Genomic DNA, 21,648 nt, shown 5'->3' on the forward strand with positions numbered 1-21,648 from the left:
AGGAGACTAGTGTTGAAATTGCAAGGGCCCTGGCAGAAATATTTAAAATGTTGCTGTCTACAGGTGAGGTGCCAGAGGATTGGAGAGTGGCTCATGTTGTTCCGTTGTTTAAAAAAGGATCGAAAAGTAATCCGGGAAATTATAGGCCAGTAAGTTTAATGTCAGTAGTAGGTAAGTTATTGGAAGGAGTACTAAGAGACAGAATCTACAAGCACTTGGATAGACAGGGACTTATTAGGAAGAGTCAACATGACTTTGTGCGTGGTAGGTCATGTTTGACCAATCTATTGGAGTTTTTCAAGGAGGTTACCAGGAAAGTGGATGAAGGGAAGGCAGTGGATATTGTCTACATGGACTTCAGTAAGGCCTTTGACAAGGTTCCGCATGGGAGGTTAGTTAGGAAAATTCAGTCGCTAGGTATACATGGAGAGGTGGTAAATTGGATTAGACATTGGCTCAATGGAAGAAGCCAAAGAGTGGTAGTAGAGAATTGCTTCTCCGAGTGGAGGCCTGTGACTAGTGGTGTGCCACAGGGATCAGTGCTGGGTCCATTGCTATTTGTCATCTATATCAATGGTCTGGATGATAATGTGGTAAATTGGATCAGCAAATTTGCTGATGATACAAAGATTGGAGGTGTAGTAGACAGTGAGGAAGGTTTTCAGAGCCTGCAGAGGGACTTGGACCAGCTGGAAAAATGGGCTGAAAAATGGCAGATGGAGTTTAATACAGACAAGTATGAGGTATTGCATGTTGGAAGGACAAACCAAGGTAGAACATACAGGGTTAATGGTAAGGCACTGAGGAGTGCAGTGGAACAGAAGGATCTGGGAATATAGATACAAAATTCCCTAAAAGTAGCATCACAGGTAGATAGGGTCGTAAAGAGAGCTTTTGGTACATTGGCCTTTATTAATCAAAGTATTGAGTATAAGAGCTGGAATGTTATGATGAGGTTGTATAAGGCATTGGTGAGGCTGAATCTGGAGTATTCTGTTCAGTTTTGGTCACCAAATTACAGGAAGGATATAATTAAGGTTGAAAGAGTGCAGAGAAGGTTTACAAGGATGTTGTCGGGACTTGAGAAACTCAGTTACAGAGAAAGGTTGAATAGGTTAGGACTTTATTCCCTGGAGCGTAGAAGAATGAGGGGAGATTTGATAGAGGTATATAAAATTATGATGGGTATAGATAGAGTGAATGCAAGCAGGCTTTTTCCACTGAGGTAAGGGGAGAAAAAAACCAGAGGACATGGGTTAAGGGTGAGGGGGGAAAAGTTTAAAGGGAACATTAGGGGAGGCTTCTTCACACAGAGAGTGGTGGGAGTATGGAATGAGCTGCCAGACGAGGTGGTAAATGCAGGTTCTTTTTTAACATTTAAGAATAAATTGGACAGATACATGGATGGGAGGTGTATGGAGGGATATGGTCCGTGTGCAGGTCAGTGGGACTAGGCAGAAAATGGTTCGGCACAGCCAAGAAGGGCCAAAAGGCCTGTTTCTGTGCTGTAGTTTCTATGATTCTATGGTTCTAAGTCATAGGTGACTCCTGTTAATTGGGTGGAGACCAGGAAGTGTCTGCCTGTGTAAGCCTGACAAGAATTAAGGCTGTGCATTCAAGTTATCTAAACCCCTCATAATTTATACGACTCTGAGATTACCCCTCATTCTGCTATGCTACAATGAAAAATGTTCCATCCTGCTCAATTTCTCCCCATTACTCAGTATCTCAAGCCCTGGCAACATCCTCAGAATTTTCTTTGCATTTTTCCCAGCTGAATGGAATCTTTCCCTTAGGAAAGTGACAAAAACTGAACACAGTATTCCAAATTCAGCCTCACCAACATCTTGTACAACGTTAACATAGCATCCTAATTTGTATATTCACTGCCCTGACTGATGAAGGCCTGTGTGCAAAATCTCCTTCACTACCCTGTGCAGCTTTGATACAACTTTCAGGGAACTATGTACCTGTATTCCAAGGCTCCTCTATTCCACAATTCTCTATAAATGCGTACTTCTCATCTGTGTTCACCAAGAGGAAGGACATTGAAGGCAATTAGTTCAAGCATGGATACCTAAATAATCTAGAGCAAGTCAGACGCAGAAGGTGTTAGATGTCGAGATGCATCAGGGTTGATCTATCCCCAGGGTTGGATGAGATTGATCTCAGGTTGCTCTGGGAAACAAGGCAGCTGGTAGTTTGGGCTCTGAGATAGATATTTGCATCTTTGTTAGCCACAGCTAAGGTGCCAAAAGACTGAAAAAAAATCCATTGTTCCTTTTTTTAAATTTTAGAACAGCAGCAGAGGCTACTACAGGCTAGTGAGCCTTACTGGAGAAAATCAGAAGAGATAGAAATTATGTGCTATCTATAAAGGCAGGTTCTGATTAAGGATAGCAAGCATGGGGATATCCTGCCTCATTGAGATTTTGAAGAGGTAACAAAAATGATTGATGAAAGCAGAATGGTAAATGTTTTCTACATGGCCTTTAGTAAGGCTTCTGACAAAATGGAAGCCTCTAACCAGTGTTTGTCATACATGTTAACACTTTGGATATGAATGTAGCAGACAGAAGTAGTAAGTTTGCAAATAGCATGAAAGTAGATGGTGTGATAGAAAGCTGTGAAGGATTGGATTTGCTTGCTGCAAAATTTTAACCTCAAACGAAAACACTAAACCATAGTCACAAGTACTCTCACTGAAGAGAGATTATACTAAAACTACCCAATCTTCAAAGACTAATTTACTTCAATGTTTATTCTCCATGGTGAGTTTTGCTGCCAACACCCACTATTTGAGCGCCGGATTCCCCTTCCCTACCAAGGAGAAGATATTTCTAGTGGACAAAGTAGTTTAAAACACAGCTCATTTATTTTCAGTAATACATATTTAAATCTAAACAACATTCTTCAAACACATTTAAAACTCACAGAAGATTTCTATCTTAAAAATCATTTCTAAAACACAAACCATTTCCAAAACACAAAACATTTCTAAAACGCAAAAGACCAAGGATTTCCAAAACAAATGTACAATTCCTAAAAACTAAAATGACATATCAATGACCCAGACAAATAATCATCTGTCGCAGAAACCAAACTAGAGGAATGGATTCTAGTTCACCCTGTGATTTTTTTTATATGCTTGTTAATATTTCTTAAACACTGTGAATAAGATTGAAATGCCTTCTAATTTAAATCCTTTTTCTTCCACTTGGGTGACTTTATGTGCATCAGATATTTCCTCAGATTTCCTCTTTACGTAAAAGGTTTTTGGAGACATAAATCTCAGTAAATTACCATTAATGCTCTAAAGCTAACGTCTTGAGTACATAAAACTTGCAACTCAAAACACATCAGTTATTTGATATTACTAGACAACAAAGACTTTTGTAGGTGTATCCTATGGATTTTGAGCTGCTGATCATGAAAATCACCTTGAAATTTCCTTATCATAAACCATTTTTTAAAAATGTCATATGTAGCCCCGCTGCCCACACTCAGGGTCGCTCGGCTCGCTGTCGTCTAGGGAAACAGCCCTCGGCCCCGCCAAACTGGGTAATTAGTTTGTGTGGATGCTGTGTGATGTACCCCACCCCGCCCAAATAACAGACAATACACCAGATACGATTAAATGATTTACAGTTTATAGATATTACTGGAACTATATAATTAATAGGGAATAAAATATAAAAGGAAAATAAAAGGCGCCACACTTATCAAAGTTCAATCTCTTCGTGCACAAAACAGTTGGAGCTCAAGACCCTTCTTCTTCACCCTGTGACCCTTCGGACCACCTCGACCAGCTGCCCGGGACCAACAACGGTGGTCAACCAGACGCTCCACACGAGTCCGTCTCCGTCTCCTCTCCTCGCCGAACGCCACCTGGTCCAGCCTTTGTCTTTCTCTCCCGCCTTCTCCCTCAAAACCCCATGCATACAAATCTTCCAGATACACCAAAGTCATAACAATTATCCCAATTGGTTCGTAACATCCTCTTATCACCCCCTAACCCACAACAAACTGCTAACGCAAAACTTTCTCAGCGTTTAACATAACAAAGAAGCACTCCCAAGTATAACATAACAAAGAAGCCATTTTAATTAGCCTACACAGTAACATAAAAGACGAAACCCCCTTACACATATATATTTGTTGTTTCAATTCATAATTCAAATCAATTAAAATGTTGCACGTGATGTAAGCTGAAAACTTATCTATCTTGTTCAGGCAGCCCTAGGCATGCTTAGGCAGGGCAGATTTTAGAATGGCTATGAAGTTCCATGAAGAAGTTCAATATTTGAGACAGATGTTTCGCAGAATAACTGATGCCAAGATTAAGGAAGGTATATTTGTCGATCCACAAATCAAACAGGTCATCAATGACAGGTGATTAGAAGAACTTCTAGTAGGACGGGAGAATATTGAATGGAAGCCATTCAAGGATGTTGTTGAAAATTTTCTTGGCTCCAAACTTTGTACAGTTTTTGACAACATGCTTCAAGCATGCAAAACCATGAAGTGCAATATGTCTCTTAAGATTCATTTCCTGCATTCCCATTTCGACTTCTTCTCTGCAAATCTTCACACAGTCAGAGACGAGCATGGTAAAAGGTTTCACCAGGACATTGTGGTCATGGAGAAATGGTATCAGGGCAATTAGAATCCATCAATGCTGGCTGAATATTGTTGGACACAAGCGAGAGGCCTCAGACAGAGTAGAAACGAAAATCATCAACAAACTATTTTAGCTTATTTCAACTATTGCAAAGCATTGGCAATGTTATGTAATTAAATATATTATATTAATTAAAAGTTAATTTCTTCTTTTTCCAAATTCCTACATGATACATGTGGTCTGAAATTATATGTGTGTTCAGCTTCAAGTGGTCTGTCACAATCATAATAAAATTTTGATGAAGCAACATTTTCAAAAACAGTTGTTGTCCAGTGTTTTCTAAATAATTGTCTCGATCTGGTCTGCAAGCTTCCTTGAACTAAGCAGCTTAGTCAGCTTGTCTGTTTTGAAACAAGGTTAAATAACCCATTGCCTTATACTGCACTCTCAGGCAGCAATAAACTAGGTGCAGTAATTCATGCCATACTTTCCAGAGACAGATTATCAGCTATGTACATAGTTTGTTTGTAAAGCTGTGCTTTTTAACTTCAGGCTGATTACTGCTTACTCCATTTACATTCTAAGTATGGAAGATTGACTCCAATTTACAATGAGAAGCTAAACAAAGAAATATTAATTTACTTACAAGTATTTGTGATCTTACGAGTGGCAGCTATTGTGCTTAGAAAGTGAGCTTAACAAAAAAAAGCCCAAGGGGCCTACTGGCCAAAGCCGTGAATACGCATCACATCCCCCTCTCCGTGTTAAATGAAGATCTCTGACCCAGCTACCTCCTACTGATATCATCTTAACGATCAAGATTCCTCTTGGAAGCAGACTAACACACCTCTATCCATTCCACTCGGTTATGGCTCTCTTTGATCCAATGCTTAAAGAACTCATTGTGTACTTCCCAAAGTAGGGGTTTCTGTATGATTCTCTCTTTAGAGTATTCACTTCTTTAATCTCAGGTGCACACATTCCCTAAACCCCAAAGGAATGTCACCATTAGGATGTTCCACAAATGCCTAAGATCATTAAAAATACCTAAAAAGTGGAGAAGAGCCAAAGTTCTTGCTCTCCTAAAACCCAATAAAGACCCCAACATTCCTAAAAATTACGGACCGATTTCCTTGCTCTGCACCCTCTATAAACTCTACGAGAGACTCATACTGAAAAGAATATCCCCCTTAGTCGGAGATCTTCTAACACCGGACCAAGCCAGGTTCAGACCAGGCCAGCTTGCTGTGGTCAAGTCCTGAACTTAACCAAGTATTTTAAGGATGGCTTTGAAATGTGACGAATTACAGGGGCATTATTTATTGACTTAACAGCAGCATATGACATTGTGAATCACAGAGGCCTTCTACTGAAATTATCTAAAATGTTAAAGAATGAAACCACTGTCAAAGTAATAAGAAGCCTCCTAGAAAATCGCAGATCTTATGTAGAAATGAATGGAATTAAGAGTAGGTGGCGTCCACAAAAGAATGGACTACCACAGAGATCAGTCCTGCACCTCTACTATTTAATGTTTACACGAATGACCAACCAACGAGCAACACAAGCTAACTCCTTCCAAGAAGTTGAAGTACGACTTACAGTAGTCCTCGAAGCAATGAAGGGTATTATGAAAAATAGTCTCTGAAGCCAAATACATCAAAAGCTCAAGTGTGTGCATTCCACCTGAGGAATCGAGAAGCAGTTCGGAAACTCAAGATCTTCTGGTGTGGGAAGGAGCTCGAACACCATCCGACTCCAATTTACCTGGGCATGACACTGGATAGGACGCTCTCATTTGCCACCCACATCCAAAAACTCTCTTGAAAAAATTAGCAGGCACGAAATGGGGAGCTGATGCTCACACACTTAGATCAACTGCCCTAGCACTCTGCTATGCACCTGCAGAATACTGTGCACCTATGTGGGGCAGATCAGCCCATGCCAAGAAAATAGACCCGTTGCTTAACGAAGCCTGCTGAATAATCATGGGCACACTGCGCCCCACACCCACTAACATCATTTACAGACTTGCAGGCATTGCTCCCCCAGAGATCCGAAGACACACTACAACAAAAATTGAAAATGGTAAACAGAACTCGGATCCACGGCACCCACTACACCATCCTGTGCCAGTTTCCAACTGCCTAAAATCGAGGAAAAACTTTGCTACAGTGGAGGAACTACCACATGCAACATCCCCCCAAACATACAGGATTGACCTCTGGCAACAAACAGAAGCCAGAACCCCACCAAACAATACAGTGCAAGACCCCACAGAAATGTTGCCAGACGGGGCACTGCTTGACAGACGGAAGTGGTGCACTCTCAACAGAGCGACAGCAGAAGTTTGTAGCACAGGAGGCAATATGGTGAAGTAGGGTTTAAAGACGAGCGAACCCTGCGAGTGTGGCGAAAGGGTGCAGAACATTGAACACGTTCTGTGCAATTGCCCACTCTCACCTGATTTAGCTGACACTGACATGCCCAACATCAACCAAACAACACTAGAGTGGCTGGCTGGCTGATGTGACAAGCTATGATGATGAGTTCATCAGGTCAGCTAGCAATGTCTTGCAATGACATTGAAGATAGTTAATTTCTTTCACAGGGGTATTCACATTGCTTTTGCTGCTGTGCACGACTTTACTCAGGTTATCTGAAAAGGAGTCTTGTAAACATGTTACTGATTGTGTATTGCTGTCTGCTTTTGCCTAAGGATCAGTAATCTCATATTTTAGTATAGAAAATTATATCGATCAGTTACACGATTTCACAATATAAAAATATACATAAAAAATAGAACATTTACAAAAGTAGGGGCATTTACAGTTCTCCTGTTGAGGATGTCATCCATACCTTATGTTGTACACTCCCAGAAAAAGAAGTATCAGAACATAGGGGTTGGTTACATGGGAGTGAACACACATCAGAATGCTGTAGCTTAACATTCTCATACCAACCATATAATCTACATAAGCTTCTTCCTATTTTGGTGATTCTGAGCTCTGGGTATAATTGTTCAGGTCTTCCCTCTTTGCTTTGTTAATGATTGGACATAAATAAGACAAAATTTCCCAGCTTCTGTGTTTTCCCAGAAACATTTTAACAGTGCAAGGGCTACTCAGTCAATTCTGTCAGACCAAGGGATTTTATCAACCAAATATACAAGTTGTTCTTGTAATGTTAAATATAACATGAATAATAACATAAATATGCCTAACGGTCCTACTTGTTGCATTGCAAGGGTACCACATGCATAATATATACTTATACCCAAATAGGAAGTAAAATACATTCAAATACGTCTACCTTGTGACAATATAACACTTTGTCAACCTTGGATCTTCTGTGATTACCTCGCCTTTTCTGAAGAAATCACATCAGAATAGGTAAAAAGGTTATCAGGAGTGTTGCATTCCTCAAGGGTAGCTATATTTCTCCTCCAAGTAAGTCTTTTACCATTGTATAGCATAACATACAAACTATAGTAAGACAGAATGTTTTAAAAGTCAAAAGTATAAACCACAATAGTATAATTGCGTCACTAGCAGTAAATAACATATTTACAATGTACATTAAATTAAATATTAAGAACAATACATATAAAAAAGTTACCCATATTATAAAGAAAATCAGAATCAGTTTTAATATCACTGGCACATGTCGTGAAATTTATTGTCATTGAGGCATCAGTAAAATGCAATGCATAACAACAGAAAAGCATGAATTACAGTTAGTACGTATATATAAATATGTATTAAATAGTTAAATTAACTGAAGTAGTGCAAAAAATAGAAATAAAAAAGTAGTGAGGTAGTGTTCGTGGGTTCAATGTCCTTCAGAAATCTGATGGCAGACGGGAAGAAGCTGTTCCTGAATCATTGATTATGTGCCTTCAGGCTTCTGTACCTCCTTCCTGATGGTAGCAATGAAAGCAATGCATAACCTGGGTGATGGAGTCCTTAGTAATGGATATTGCCCTTTTGAGGCATCGCTCCTTGAAGATGCAACACGCATCAAAGTTGCTGGTGAATGCAGCAGGCCAAGCAGCATCTCTAGGAAGAGGTACAGTCGACGTTTCGGGTCAAAACCCTTCGTCAGGACTAACTGAAAGAAGGGCTAGTAAGAGATTTGAAAGTGGAAGGGGGAGGGGGAGATCCAAAATGATAGAAGACAGGAGGGGGAGGGATGGAGCCAAGAGCTGGACAGGTGATTGGCAAAAGGGATATAAGAGGATCATGGGACAGGAGGCCCAGGGAGAAAGAAAAGGGGGAGGGGGGGGAAAATCCAGAGGATGGGCAAGGGGTATAGTGAGAGGGACAGAGGGAGGAAAAGGAGAGAGCGAGAAAGAATGTGTGTATATAAATAAATAATGGATGTGGTACAAGGGGGAAGTGGGGCATTAGCGGAAGTTTGAGAAGTCAATGTTCATGCCATCAGGTTGGAGGCTACCCAGACGGAATATAAGGTGTTGTTCCTCCAACCTGAGTGTGGCTTCATTTTTGCAGTAGAGGAGGTCGTGGATAGACATATCAGAATGGGAATGGGACGTAGAATTAAAATGTGTGGCCACTGGGAGATCCTGCTTTCTCTGGCGGACAGAGCGTAGGTTTTCAGTGAAATGACCTCCCAGTCTGCGTCCGGTCTCACCAATATATAGAAGGCCACATCGGGAGCACCGGATGCAGTATATCACCCCAGCCAACTCACAGGTGAAGTGTCGCCTCACCTGGAAAGACTGTCTGGGGCCCTGAATGGTGGTAAGGGAGGAAGGTAAGGGCATGTGTAGCACTTGTTCCGCTTACAAGGGTAAGTGCCAGGAGGGAGATCGATGGGGAGGGATGGGGGGGACGAATGGACAAGGGAGTCACGCTTCTTGAAAATGTCCTGGATACTACAAATGCTAGTTCCCATGATGGAGATGACTAAGTTTTCAACACTCTGCAGCTTATTTTGATCCTGTGTAGTGACACCCCATCCCCCATACCAGACAATGATGCAGCCAGTTAGAATGCTCTCCACGGTACATCTGTAGAAATTTGTGAATATCTTTGGTGACCTACCAAATCTCCTCAAACTCCAAATGAAATATAGCTGCTGTTGTGCCTTCTTTGTAGTTGCATCAATATATTGGATCCAGGATAGGTTCCCAGAGATATTGACACCAAGGAACTTGAAATTGCTCATTCTTTCCAATTCTGATCCCTCTATGGAGATTGGTGTTTGTTAAGAACATAAGAACATAAGAAATAGGAGCAGGAATAGGCCATCTGGCCCATCGAGCCTGTTCCATCATTCAAGAAGATCATGGCTGATCTGGTCATGGCCATTTTCGAATGGAAAAAGGATGCAACCGTGGTTGACAAGAGTGTCAAAGCCAAAGTTAAAGCAAGGGAGAGGGTATAAAAGGAAGCAAAAATTAGTGGGAGGACAGAGGATTGGGAAGTTTTTAAAACCTTACAAAAGGAAACTAAGAAGGTCATTAAGAGGGAAAAGATTAGCTATGAAAGGAAGCTAACAAAGAGGATACTTACAGCTTTTTCAAGTATATAAAGAGTAAAAGACAGGTGAGAGTAGATATAGGCCTGATAGAAAATGATGCTGGAAAAATTGTAATGGGAGATAAGGAGATGGTGGAGGAACTGAACGAGTATTTTGCATCAGTCTTCACTGAGGAAGACGTCAGCAGTATACCGGACACTCAAGGGTGGCAGGGAAAAGAAGTGTGCGCAGTCACAATTACGACAGAGGAAGTACTCAGGAAGCTGAATAGTCTAAAGGTAGATAAATCTCCCGGACCAGATGGAATGCACCCGTGTGTTCTGAAGGAAGTAGCTGTGGAGATTGTGGAGGCATTAGCGATGATCTTTCAAAAGTCGATAGATTCTGGCATGGTTCCGGAGGACTGGAAGATTGCAGATGTCACTCTGCTATTTAAGAAGGTGGCAAGGAAGCAAAAAGGAAATTATAGACCTGTTAGCTTGACATCGGTGGTTGGGAAGTTGTTGGAGTCGATTGTCAAGGATGTGGTTACAGAGTACCTGGAGGCATATGACAAGATAGGCAGAACTCAGCATGGATTCCTTAAAGGAAAATCCTGCCTGACAAACCTATTACAATTTTTTGAGGAAATTACCAGTAGGCTAGACAAGGGAGATGCAGTGGATGTTGTATATTTGGATTTTCAGAAGGCCTTTGACAATGTACCACACATGAGGCTACTTAACAAGATAAGAGCCCATGGAATTACGGGAAAGTTACATACGTGGATAGAGCATTGGCTGATTGGCAGGAAACGGAGAGTGGGAATAAAGGGATCCTATTCTGGTTGGCTGCCAGTTACCAGTGGTGTTCCACAGGGGTCCATGTTGGGGCCGCTTCTTTTTACATTGTACATCAATGATTCGTATTATGGAATAGATGGTTTTGTGGCTAAGTTTGCTGACGATACAAAGATAGGTGGAGGGGCCGGTAGTGCTGAGGAAACGGAGAGTCTGCAGAGAGACTTGGATAGATTGGAAGAATAGGCAAAGAAGTGGCAAATGAAATACAATGTTGGAAAGTGTATGGTTATGCACTTTGGCAGAAGAAATAAACGGGCAGACTATTATTTAAACGGAGAGAGAATTCAAAGTTCTGAGATGCAACGGGACTTGGGAGTCCTTGTACAGGATACCCTTAAGGTTAACCTCCAGGTTGAGTCAGTAGTGAAGAAGGCGAATGCAATGTTGGCATTCATTTCTAGAGGAATAGAGGATAGGAGCAGGGATGTGATGTTGAGGCTCTATAAGGCACTGGTGAGACCTCACTTGGAGTACTGTGGGCAGTTTTGGTCTCCTTATTTAAGAAAGGATGTGCTGATGTTGGAGAGGGTACAGAGAAGATTCACCAGAATGATCCCAGGAATGAGAGGGTTAACGTATGAGGAACGTTTGTCCACTCTTGGACTGTATTCCTTGGAGTTTAGAAGAATGAGGGAAGACCTCAAAGAAACATTTCGAATGTTGGAAGGCATGGACAGAGTGGATGTGGCAAAGTTGTTTCCCATGATGGGGGAGTCTAGTACGAGAGGGCATGACTTAAGGATTGAAGGGCGCCCATTCAGAACAGAAATGAGAAGAAATTTTTTTAGTCAGAGGGTGGTGAATCTATGGAATTTGTTGCCACAGGCAGCAGTGGAGGCCAAGTCATTGGGTGTATTTAAGGCAGAGATTGATATGTATCTGAGTAGCCAGGGCATCAAAGGTTATGATGAGAAGGCGGGGGAGTGGAGAATGGATCAGCACATGATAAAATGGCGGAGCAGACTCGATAAGCCGAATGGCCGACTTCTGCTCCTTTGTCTTATGGTCTTATGGACTCATCTCCACCTATTGCCTTTTTCCTATAACCTTTAATTCCCCTACTATGCAAAAATCTATCCAATCTGGTCTTAAATATATTTACTGAGGTAGCCTACTCCTCTGCTTCATTGGGCAGAGAATTCTACAGATTCACCACTCTCTGGGAAAAGCAGATCCTCCTCATCTCCGTCCTAAATCTACTCCCCCACATCTTGAGGCTATGTCCCCTAGTTCTAGCCTCACCTGCCAGTGGAAACAACTTTCCTGCCTCTATCTTATCTACCCCTTATTTTATATGTTTCTATAAGATTTCCTTTCACTCTTCTGAATTCCAGTGAGTAGAGTCCCAGGTGACTCAATCTCTCCCAACAGCCTCGCCCTCTCATCTCTGGAATCAACCCGGTGAACCCCCTCTGTACCGCCTCCAAAGCCAGTATAGCCCTCTTCAAGTAAGGAGACGAGAATTGCATGCAGTACTCCAGGTGCAGCCTCACCAGTACTCTGTACAGTTGCAACATAAACCTCCTTGCTCTTAAATTGAATCCCTCTAGCAATGAAGACCAACATTCCATTTGCCTTCTTGATAGCCTGCTGCACCTGCAAATCAATCCTTTGTGATTCATGCACAAGCACTCCTGAGTCCCTCTGCACAGCAGCATTCTGCACTTTTTTTTAACCATTTAAATAGTAATCTGCTGTTCCATTTTCCCTTCCAATGTGGGTGACCTTGCATTTACCAACATTGTACTCCATATACCAGACCTTTGCCCACTCACTTAACCTATCTATATCTCTCCGCAGACTCTACATACCTTCTGCACAATTTGCTTTTAGTATCATCAGCAAATTTAGATACACTACCCTCAGACCTCTCTTCCAGATCGCTAATGTATATCATGAACAGTTGTGGGCCCAGTACCGACCCCTGCACACACTGCTCACCACTGATTGTCAACCAGAGTAACACCCATGTATCCCAACTCTCTGCTTTCTATTAGTTAACCAATCCTCTATCCATGCTAATACATCACCCCCAATGCTATGCATCCTTACCTTATGGATAAGTCTTCTTTGTGGCACCTTATTGAATGCCTTCTGGAAATCCAAGTAAATAACACCCATCTGGTCCCCCTCTATCCACTGCGCTTGTTATATCCTCAAAGGACTCCAGAAAGTTTGTCAAACAGGACCTGCCTTTGCTGAATCCACAGTGTGTCTGCCTAATGGATACATATCTTTCCAGATGCCTCACTCTTTCTTCTTTAATGATTGCTTCAAGCATCTTCCCAACTACAGATGTTAAACTAATTGGCCTATAGTTACCTGCCTTTTGCTTACACCCTTTTTTGAACAGTGGCGTGACATTTGCTCTCTTCCAATCCGCTGGGACCTGCCCAAGTCCAGAGAATTTTGGTAAATTAACACCAAAGGCTCTACTATAACTTCTGTCATTTCTTTCAGTACCCTGGGACAAATTCCATCAGGAACAGGGGACTTGTCTATCTTCGGGCCCACAAGTTTGCTCAGCACTACCACTTTAGTGATAGCTATTGTGTCGAGGTCCTCACCTCCCATCGCATCCGTAAATTCTCTCTTTGGCATGTTAGACATGTACTCCACCATGAAGACCGACGCAATATAGTCATTCAAAACCTCTGCTATTTCCTCATTACCCAATATCGATTCACCCTTCTCATCCTCCAAGGGACCTACGTTCACTTTAGCCACCCTGTTCCACTTTATATAGTTATAAAAACTTTCATTATCTGTTTTTATATTTTGTGCTAATTTATTTTCATAACCTTGCTTCCCTTTCTTTATTGCTTGCTTAATGGTGCTTTGTTGCTTTTTAAAGTCTTCACAATCTTCCAGTTTCCTACTACCTTGGCAACTTTGTATCCATGAGTTTTTAGTTTGATGCTTCCTTTTACTTCCTTGGTTATCCAAGGCAGGCTCTTTCCACCCTTACTGTCCTTGCTTTTAATTGGAATATATTTCTGTTGAACACTGCGAAAAATCTCTTTGAAAGTCTTCCACTGTTCTTCAACCATCCCATCATATAATCTGTGTTCTCAGTCTACACTAGCCAAATCCTCCCTCATCCCATTGTAGTCTCCATTATTTAGGCATAATATACTGGTTTTAGATCGAACTATTGCACCGGCTATTTGTATGAGAAACTCAATCATTCTGTGATCACTCTTTCCAAGACGATCCCTAACTACAAGATCACTAATTTTACCTGTTTCATTGCTCAAGACCAGATCTAAGATAGCACTTTCCTTGTAGGTTCAGTAACATGCTGTTTAAGAAAGCCATCATGGATGCATTCTATGAAGTCCTCCTCAAGACTGCCTTGACCAACTTGATTCACCTCATCCATGTGCAAGTTGTGATCCCCCATGGTAACTGCTATTCCATTTTTACATGCCTCAGGTATTTCTCTGTTTACTGCCTGTGCCACAGTAATATTATTATTTGGTGGCTGATAGACAACTCCCACCAGTGATTTTTTTCCCTTTACTATTCCTAATCTCTACACAGATGGGTTCAACACTCTGCTCCTTAAATCTTATTTCATCTCTCACTAGTGCCTTGATCTCATCTTTAATTAAGAGTGCTACCCCACTTTCCTTACCTTCCTGCCTATCCTTCTGTATTACTTGATATCCTTGGATACTTAATTCCCAATCATGTCCACCCCGCACCCATATCTCTGTAATGGCCACTAAATCATACTGCTGTACTGGTTTGTATCACAGGTTTACTGAGCTTTTTTCAGATACTACGTCATTCAAATAAAGTCCTCTTACACTCATTGTGCTTTTAAAATCCTGTAATCTTTTACTCTTTTGCACTTGACTTTTCCTCATCCTCTCTTATTTTTCTCTTTTTTAATCTTTTGTTTTTCCTTTATCTTTTTCCACACTTTTCTTTTTTACTTTACTTCTCCAATCTCATGAACCCACCCCCTAACTATTTAGTTGAAAGCCCTATCCATGGCCCTGGTTGTGCGATTCGCTAGGATCCAGGTCCCATCACAGTTCAGGTGGAGCCCGTCCCATTGGGACAGCTCCCTCTTTCCCCAATCCTGGTGTCATTTTCCCATGAATTCAAACCCATTTTTCCCACACCAATCCTTGAGCCACACATTTAACCCACTCATCTTCTTGACCCTATGCCAATTTGCACATGGTTCAGGTAGTAATCTCACCCTTTCTGAAGTCCATAATTAGTTCTTTGGTATTACTGATGTTGAGTGCAAGGTTGTTGCTACAACACCACTGAACTAGCTGATATATTTCACCCTCTCATCACCATCAGAATTCTGCCAACAATAGTTGTATCGTCATCAATTTCATAGATGGTATTTGAGCTGTGCTAGCCATACAGTCATGGGTGTAGAGATAGTAGAGCAGTGGGTAAGCACACATGCCTGAGGTGTGTCAGTGTTGATTGTAATTATGCAATATCAAAATAGGTAAGTGAATAATAATGTTTGTCAACTCATTTTTCCATGGAATTATTTTATTAGACCAGTTTTTCATGACAAACACATCACAATCCCCCTCAAGATAAGGTAAGAAACATGCATGACCAAAAGCAATGTAAGTGACTGGGACTAGGAAAAGGAGAGGAGCAAGGATTACATGATCAGGTTAGTCCCTGCCCTCCCCTCATGCAGGTGGAGAATGAACCAGAGGAATAGGTAAAGAGGTGAGTATGAGGCAGTGAATAGCAAAGAAGTCATACAAGAGATAAGCCATAATATTGCAGGTCAGGTATGGGAGTTAACAGAGTCAAAGGAGTGGAGCCATTATACAAAAAGCAACAGTCACCAAACTTCCACCCTTGCAGGCTTCAACGTCTCAACAAAATAAACATTTCAAAACTACTGCTAAGTTAGCAAATTTCACGACATATGCTCATGATGTTAAACCTGATTCTGACTGTGACTGGAATGTTTTGCTGTATTCCAGCCATATGCCTGTTTCTTCACAGATAGCTTGAAAGCTGGAGGCAGTTATCAAGGATGTGATAACAGCACATTTGGAAAGCGGTGAAATGATCGGACAAAGTCAGCATGGATTTGTGAAAGGAAAATCATGTCTGACGAATCTCATAGAATTTTTTGAGGATGTAACTAGTAGAGTGGATAGGGGAGAACCAGTGGATGTGGTATATTTGGATTTTCAAAAGGCTTTTGACAAGGTCCCACACAGGAGATTAGTGTGCAAACTTAAAGCACACGGTATTGGGGGTAAGGTATTGGTGTGGGTGGAGAGTTGGTTAGCAGACAGGAAGCAAAGAGTGGGAATAAACGGGACCTTTTCAGAATGGCAGGCAGTGACTAGTGGGGTACCTCAAGGCTCAGTGCTGAGACCCCAGTTGTTTACAATATATATTAATGACTTGGATGAGGGAATTAAATGCAGCATCTCCAAGTTTGCGGATGACACGAAGCTGGGTGGCAGCGTTAGCTGTGAGGAGGATGCTAAGAGGATGCAGGGTGACTTGGATAGGTTGGGTGAGTGGGCAAATTCATGGCAGATGCAATTTAATGTGGATAAATGTGAAGTTATCCACTTTGGTGGCAAAAATAGGAAAACAGATTATTATCTGAATGGTGGCCGATTAGGAAAAGGGGAGGTGCAACGAGACCTGGGTGTCATTATACACCAGTCATTGAAAGTGGGCATGCAGGTACAGCAGGCGGTGGAAAAGGCGAATGGTATGCTGGCATTTATAGTGAGAGGATTCGAGTACAGGAGCAGGGAGGTACTACTGCAGTTGTACAAGGCCTTGGTGAGACCACACCTGGAGTATTGTGTGCAGTTTTGGTCCCCTAATCTGAGGAAAGACATCCTTGCCATAGAGGGAGTACAAAGAAGGTTCACCAGATTGATTCCTGGGATGGCAGGACTTTCATATGATGAAAGACTGGATGAACTGGGCTTGTACTCGTTGGAATTTAGAAGATTGAGGGGGGATCTGATTGAAACGTATAAGATCCTAAAGGAATTGGACAGGCTAGATGCAGGAAGATTGTTCCCAATGTTGGGGAAGTCCAGAACGAGGGGCCACAGTTTGAGGATAGAGGGGAAGCCTTTTAGGACCGAGATTAGGAAAAACTACTTCACACAGAGAGTGGTGAATCTGTGGAATTCTCTGCCACAGGAAACAGTTGAGGCCAGTTCATTGGCTATATTTAAGAGGGAGTTAGATATGGCCCTTGTGGCTATGGGGGTCAGGGGGTATGGAGGGAAGGCTGGGGCGGGGTTCTGAGTTGGATGATCAGCCATGATCATAATAAATGGCGGTGCAGGCTCGAAGGGCCGAATGGCCTACTCCTGCACCTATTTTCTATGTTTCTATGTTTACCAATGAAGGAAGATCCTTGGTTGGCATGAATGCAAGCAGGTATGCCAGTATATGAGAATATGGCGTTTTGGAGGGCTGTGACGGATGCCGTCTCACTACAAGAGTTTGTGGACATTAACCATATATATCCCATAAAAAAATCAACTATCGCAAATATATACTTACGATTTTGATAAGGTGAGTTGCCTTGTGGTGTCAGAAATAGTCCTATGTAATCAATTGCCACACCTGCATTTGTGCAATTTCTTTTGTTTTTTTTTTGTAGGAGGTGGTCCTGTGACAGGTCCCTTATTATAGACCAGACATTCTTTACAATTTGCAGTAAATCATGTTGAATCACTCAGCATGTATTGCCACCAATATAATATGGCTAATTTCACATGAGTGCCTTGTCCACCCCCATGATTGTATCCAAATTCTTGCTTCTTGAATCAGTGCTTCCCACTTGAGGGCAGGAGGCACTTGCTTCCTCTCTTTTTTTCGGATGACATATCTGATGCACCATCAATAACTCCAAAAGACTGAAGTAGAGTAAATACTGAAAGGCTTTTATTAGCAGTAAAATGTGACCTCCACCATGCTGAGTATCTGCCCCTGGACTGAGAGGAGAAGCAATGGCAAAATCGCCTTTACTCAGGGGTCTGTGGGAGGAGCCACAGGAGCAGTCGGCAGAGGGGCGTGTCCAGACAGGTAACCCAGTTACAACATATATATATGGTTTACCACAATATCCAAACATACATTCATCATCAGCTTCCTGTTTGCATCATGATGGAAATCCTTTGGCATTGGGTTAGTAGTATTTATGAGAATTTTTAAGACATCAGTCTTGTTATTTTTTATTTGTTGCTTAGTTACTACCAAAAGCCTGGCTCTGCTTACCATAATAAAGTCCATCCCGATAGCTTGTTTTGCTTGTTCATCAGCTAGTTTATTTTCATAGCTGTGTAAGAAGCCTGCAGTCTGTCCCAGGATGTGTAACACCTAGACTAATGGTTGAGTCAATCATAATTCATAAATATTCTTCTGCATGAACAAATGTGGAAGCAGTTTACCTCTGTCTGTTCTCCATCTGGTAGTTGACCAGGTGGGATGATCTCTTTCTAACAAATTCGTAACATACTTAGAGTCAGTACATAACAAGATTGATTCTGTTGTATTTACTTGTTTTAGACATAATTCTAGGCTGGATGATTTCCTAATGGATGTACTTGCAACTGATGTGGTTCAAATTCAGTTTCCAATAAAATGTTTTCTATTATAATCATTGAGTGGATCTAGCATTCTGGATTTTCCTTGCTGATCCACCATAATAGCATATTTCAGAATAGTGCTTTAAGATATGCTGTGCTACAATAGTACTCCAAAAGGTCATAGAGAAGATGGTTCTGCATCTCCCCTGACAGGTAAGGATTGTAAGACATAGCTCGGAGGAACATATTTACAGTGCTGTCTTGTAAAAGTATTTGCCATTCTCCATATCCAGATGTGATAACTCACCATTAATGTGTTGGCAATTTGCTGTCATTTTACAAAACCACAAACTCTGCTTGAGTAATAATTGGTTTGTCCCCTTACAGTCGTCTTAAAAGTGCAAAAAGTGTATAGAATACCATAGTAAAACATCATTCTAAGGCAGTATGTTTCTGATCTTCTAGGGTGAAATTACATGAGGCATAGTGTATGGAGGCTTGTGTTTCTCATACTTCGTTATAGCAGATGGCTACAGCAGTTTTTGGAGAAGCGTGAATTCACAGAACAAGAGATTCTGTAAGGTCTCATCCAGAGGTATTGCTTGCTGAACTGCATTCAATAATTCCTCTACTGCTTGGTAATCTACTGGGATAAAAACAAAAGCTTTTCATTTTTCCAGTTTGCATCTGTCATGTAATGGTTTTAACAACTGAGCATTGGCAGATATGAAAGTTCTAGCATAATTCAAAAGGCCTAAGACTGATTGTAAGGCTTTTATGGTGTTTGGACGTCCTACTTGACCTACTTTTTGTCTTAGTTCAGTGGTTAAACCATGTTCCTGATTGGTAATTATCATACCTAGAAAACTTACTTTTATACGACAGAGCTGAGATGTTTTTAATGCTAATTACGTAGCCTTTGTCTGTCACTTTCAAGAAGTGAGTGTGACCAAAAGCCATTGGCCAGATCTATGCAAGATTTATTCTTTGCCAAGTAAATAATTTCAGCATTTTTTATAATGCTGTTGCTATATCAAAATGGCAGGGTTGAATTTTGCCAAACATACAAGCTTTGCCATAAGGAAAGGTGAGACTAGATATGCCTGTGTCCTATTGAGCAGATGAAGCATTTTGATCAGAATTGTTACTGAAACTCTCCTGTGTGGTTTTTATGAGATTAACGTTAGCCTTCCCGCTCTTTACTTTTTCTTTTCCCTGAGCTACAGGGGAGGGAATGGACGTCTGGGATGGGCCCTTTCCCTTTGTATATTTAGAGGGTGAAGGATGAGACAGACCTTGTGGTGTGTGCTCAGTTGTGTACTCTTCTCTATAACACCAGTGGGGTTTCTGAATAGTCTCTCTGCCCCAAAAGACTTTCTTCCACAAAGAAAGGGGATGGAGTTAAAACTTGTGACCAATAACCAGTGTCTAGCCATCTAAGTTGTAGGTGAATATCTCTTCCTAAGGCAGGCAGTCTCTAGGGAAATGGTCTAGTTTGTTGATTTTGTTACTAACTCTACATTCCCTTAGAGCAGTGGTTCCCAGCCTGTGGTTCACAGATGCCTTGCCCAATGGTATTGGTCCATGACATAAAAAATTGTTGGGAATCCCTGCTTTAGAGGAAGGGGATGACCCTGTGCTGACATCACGTTGCCCTTATATTGGAACAAGCAGCACCAGGTGGGTGTGCAGGACGACTTCATCAACCTGAAATCACTGATGTATCGGGAATTGACTAAGAGCTATTCAGCACATGGTGCTGAGCTTCTCACTTGGATAAAGGGGTAACATTATAGGATAAATTAGGTCCTAATCCACCCTTGCCATTTGTTTTTTGATCATATAAGCCGTTGTTAAGCCCTGGCTTTTGACTATTTTACTCAATACAGTACCAAGTCCTCCACATACATCTCCACCATTCCTTTATAAATCCACAAATATATCTGATATGAATTTCCACAATCATGTGGAGATGGTCCCAAGTCTATGGAAAATAATATTAATAGGAATAGCAGAATATGTTAGGGAGTATGACTGGCCCAGAGGGTCTGCAACCTCCCAGCATTCTGAAGTAGCCACCTCAGAATTCCATCATCATTAGCTAGAGGCATTGTGTATCCTGCCTGAAAACTCTGAATAGTCAAAAGTCTAAAAACTTGATGGGAAATTTTTACTGGGGAAGTTGTAAAAAAACTCACTGTACAGGAACTTATCTCTGTATTTTTCCTTTACTGGTTATGGTCAATCTTTTCAGTAATTCTAATACATGTTCCCAAGCATCTCTTCTCTAGGCTTCATTAGTACTTCGAGGGTTTAACGATATGGGCCCTACCTTATGCATGCCTGGAAGGAAAACACAATCTCCCCATGCATCGGGATTAAGATATGGGACACCAGGTTCTATCACATAAGCATATGGTCTCCACCCAGGTGCTTGGTTTCCATCTAAAAAGGGGTTAAATTGTTGTCTCCAGGCATGGGTTATTGCTGCATTGTTTGGACCTGGTACAAATTGTGATGGTCCAGCAGATTGAACAGGGGGTTTGGTCGGTCTAATCTGCACCCTACTCTATGTTCAATCCCTTCATCATTCCAGTCTCTGACTTGAACAATGAAATATTCATCATGTTCAATCTGAGGAGCAATTGGGGTATTATCCCAGATTTCAGATTAACACATTTATAATATCGACCAGCATTTGCCTGCTCAAACTGCTGGAAACAAGGACGTCGACCATTTTATGTTTCTAGGTGGGGTGCCGTAGCACTTGTCAAGAGCTCTCTGAGTTGGATTTCTGCTGAATAATAATTTTTACTAAAATAATACTTTTTGTATAACATCACCAAATCAGGTACCAACTGTGATGGTATTGATTTGCTGACCACAAAGGTTTAGACTCAAACAAAGACTTTAAGCTCAATTGGATATAAATGGTCACAAGTACTCTCACTAAAGGACAATCATAAGGGGGGGGGGACCCAGAGGATGGGCAAGAGGTATATTCAGAGGGACAGAGGGAGAAAAAGGAGAGTGAGAGAAAGAATGTGTGCATAAAAATAAGTAACAGATGGGGTACAAGGGGGAGGTGGGGCCTAGCGGAAGTTAG

Source organism: Mobula birostris, chromosome 2 (assembly GCF_030028105.1).
Source record: "Mobula birostris isolate sMobBir1 chromosome 2, sMobBir1.hap1, whole genome shotgun sequence".
Taxonomy (NCBI): domain Eukaryota; kingdom Metazoa; phylum Chordata; class Chondrichthyes; order Myliobatiformes; family Myliobatidae; genus Mobula; species Mobula birostris.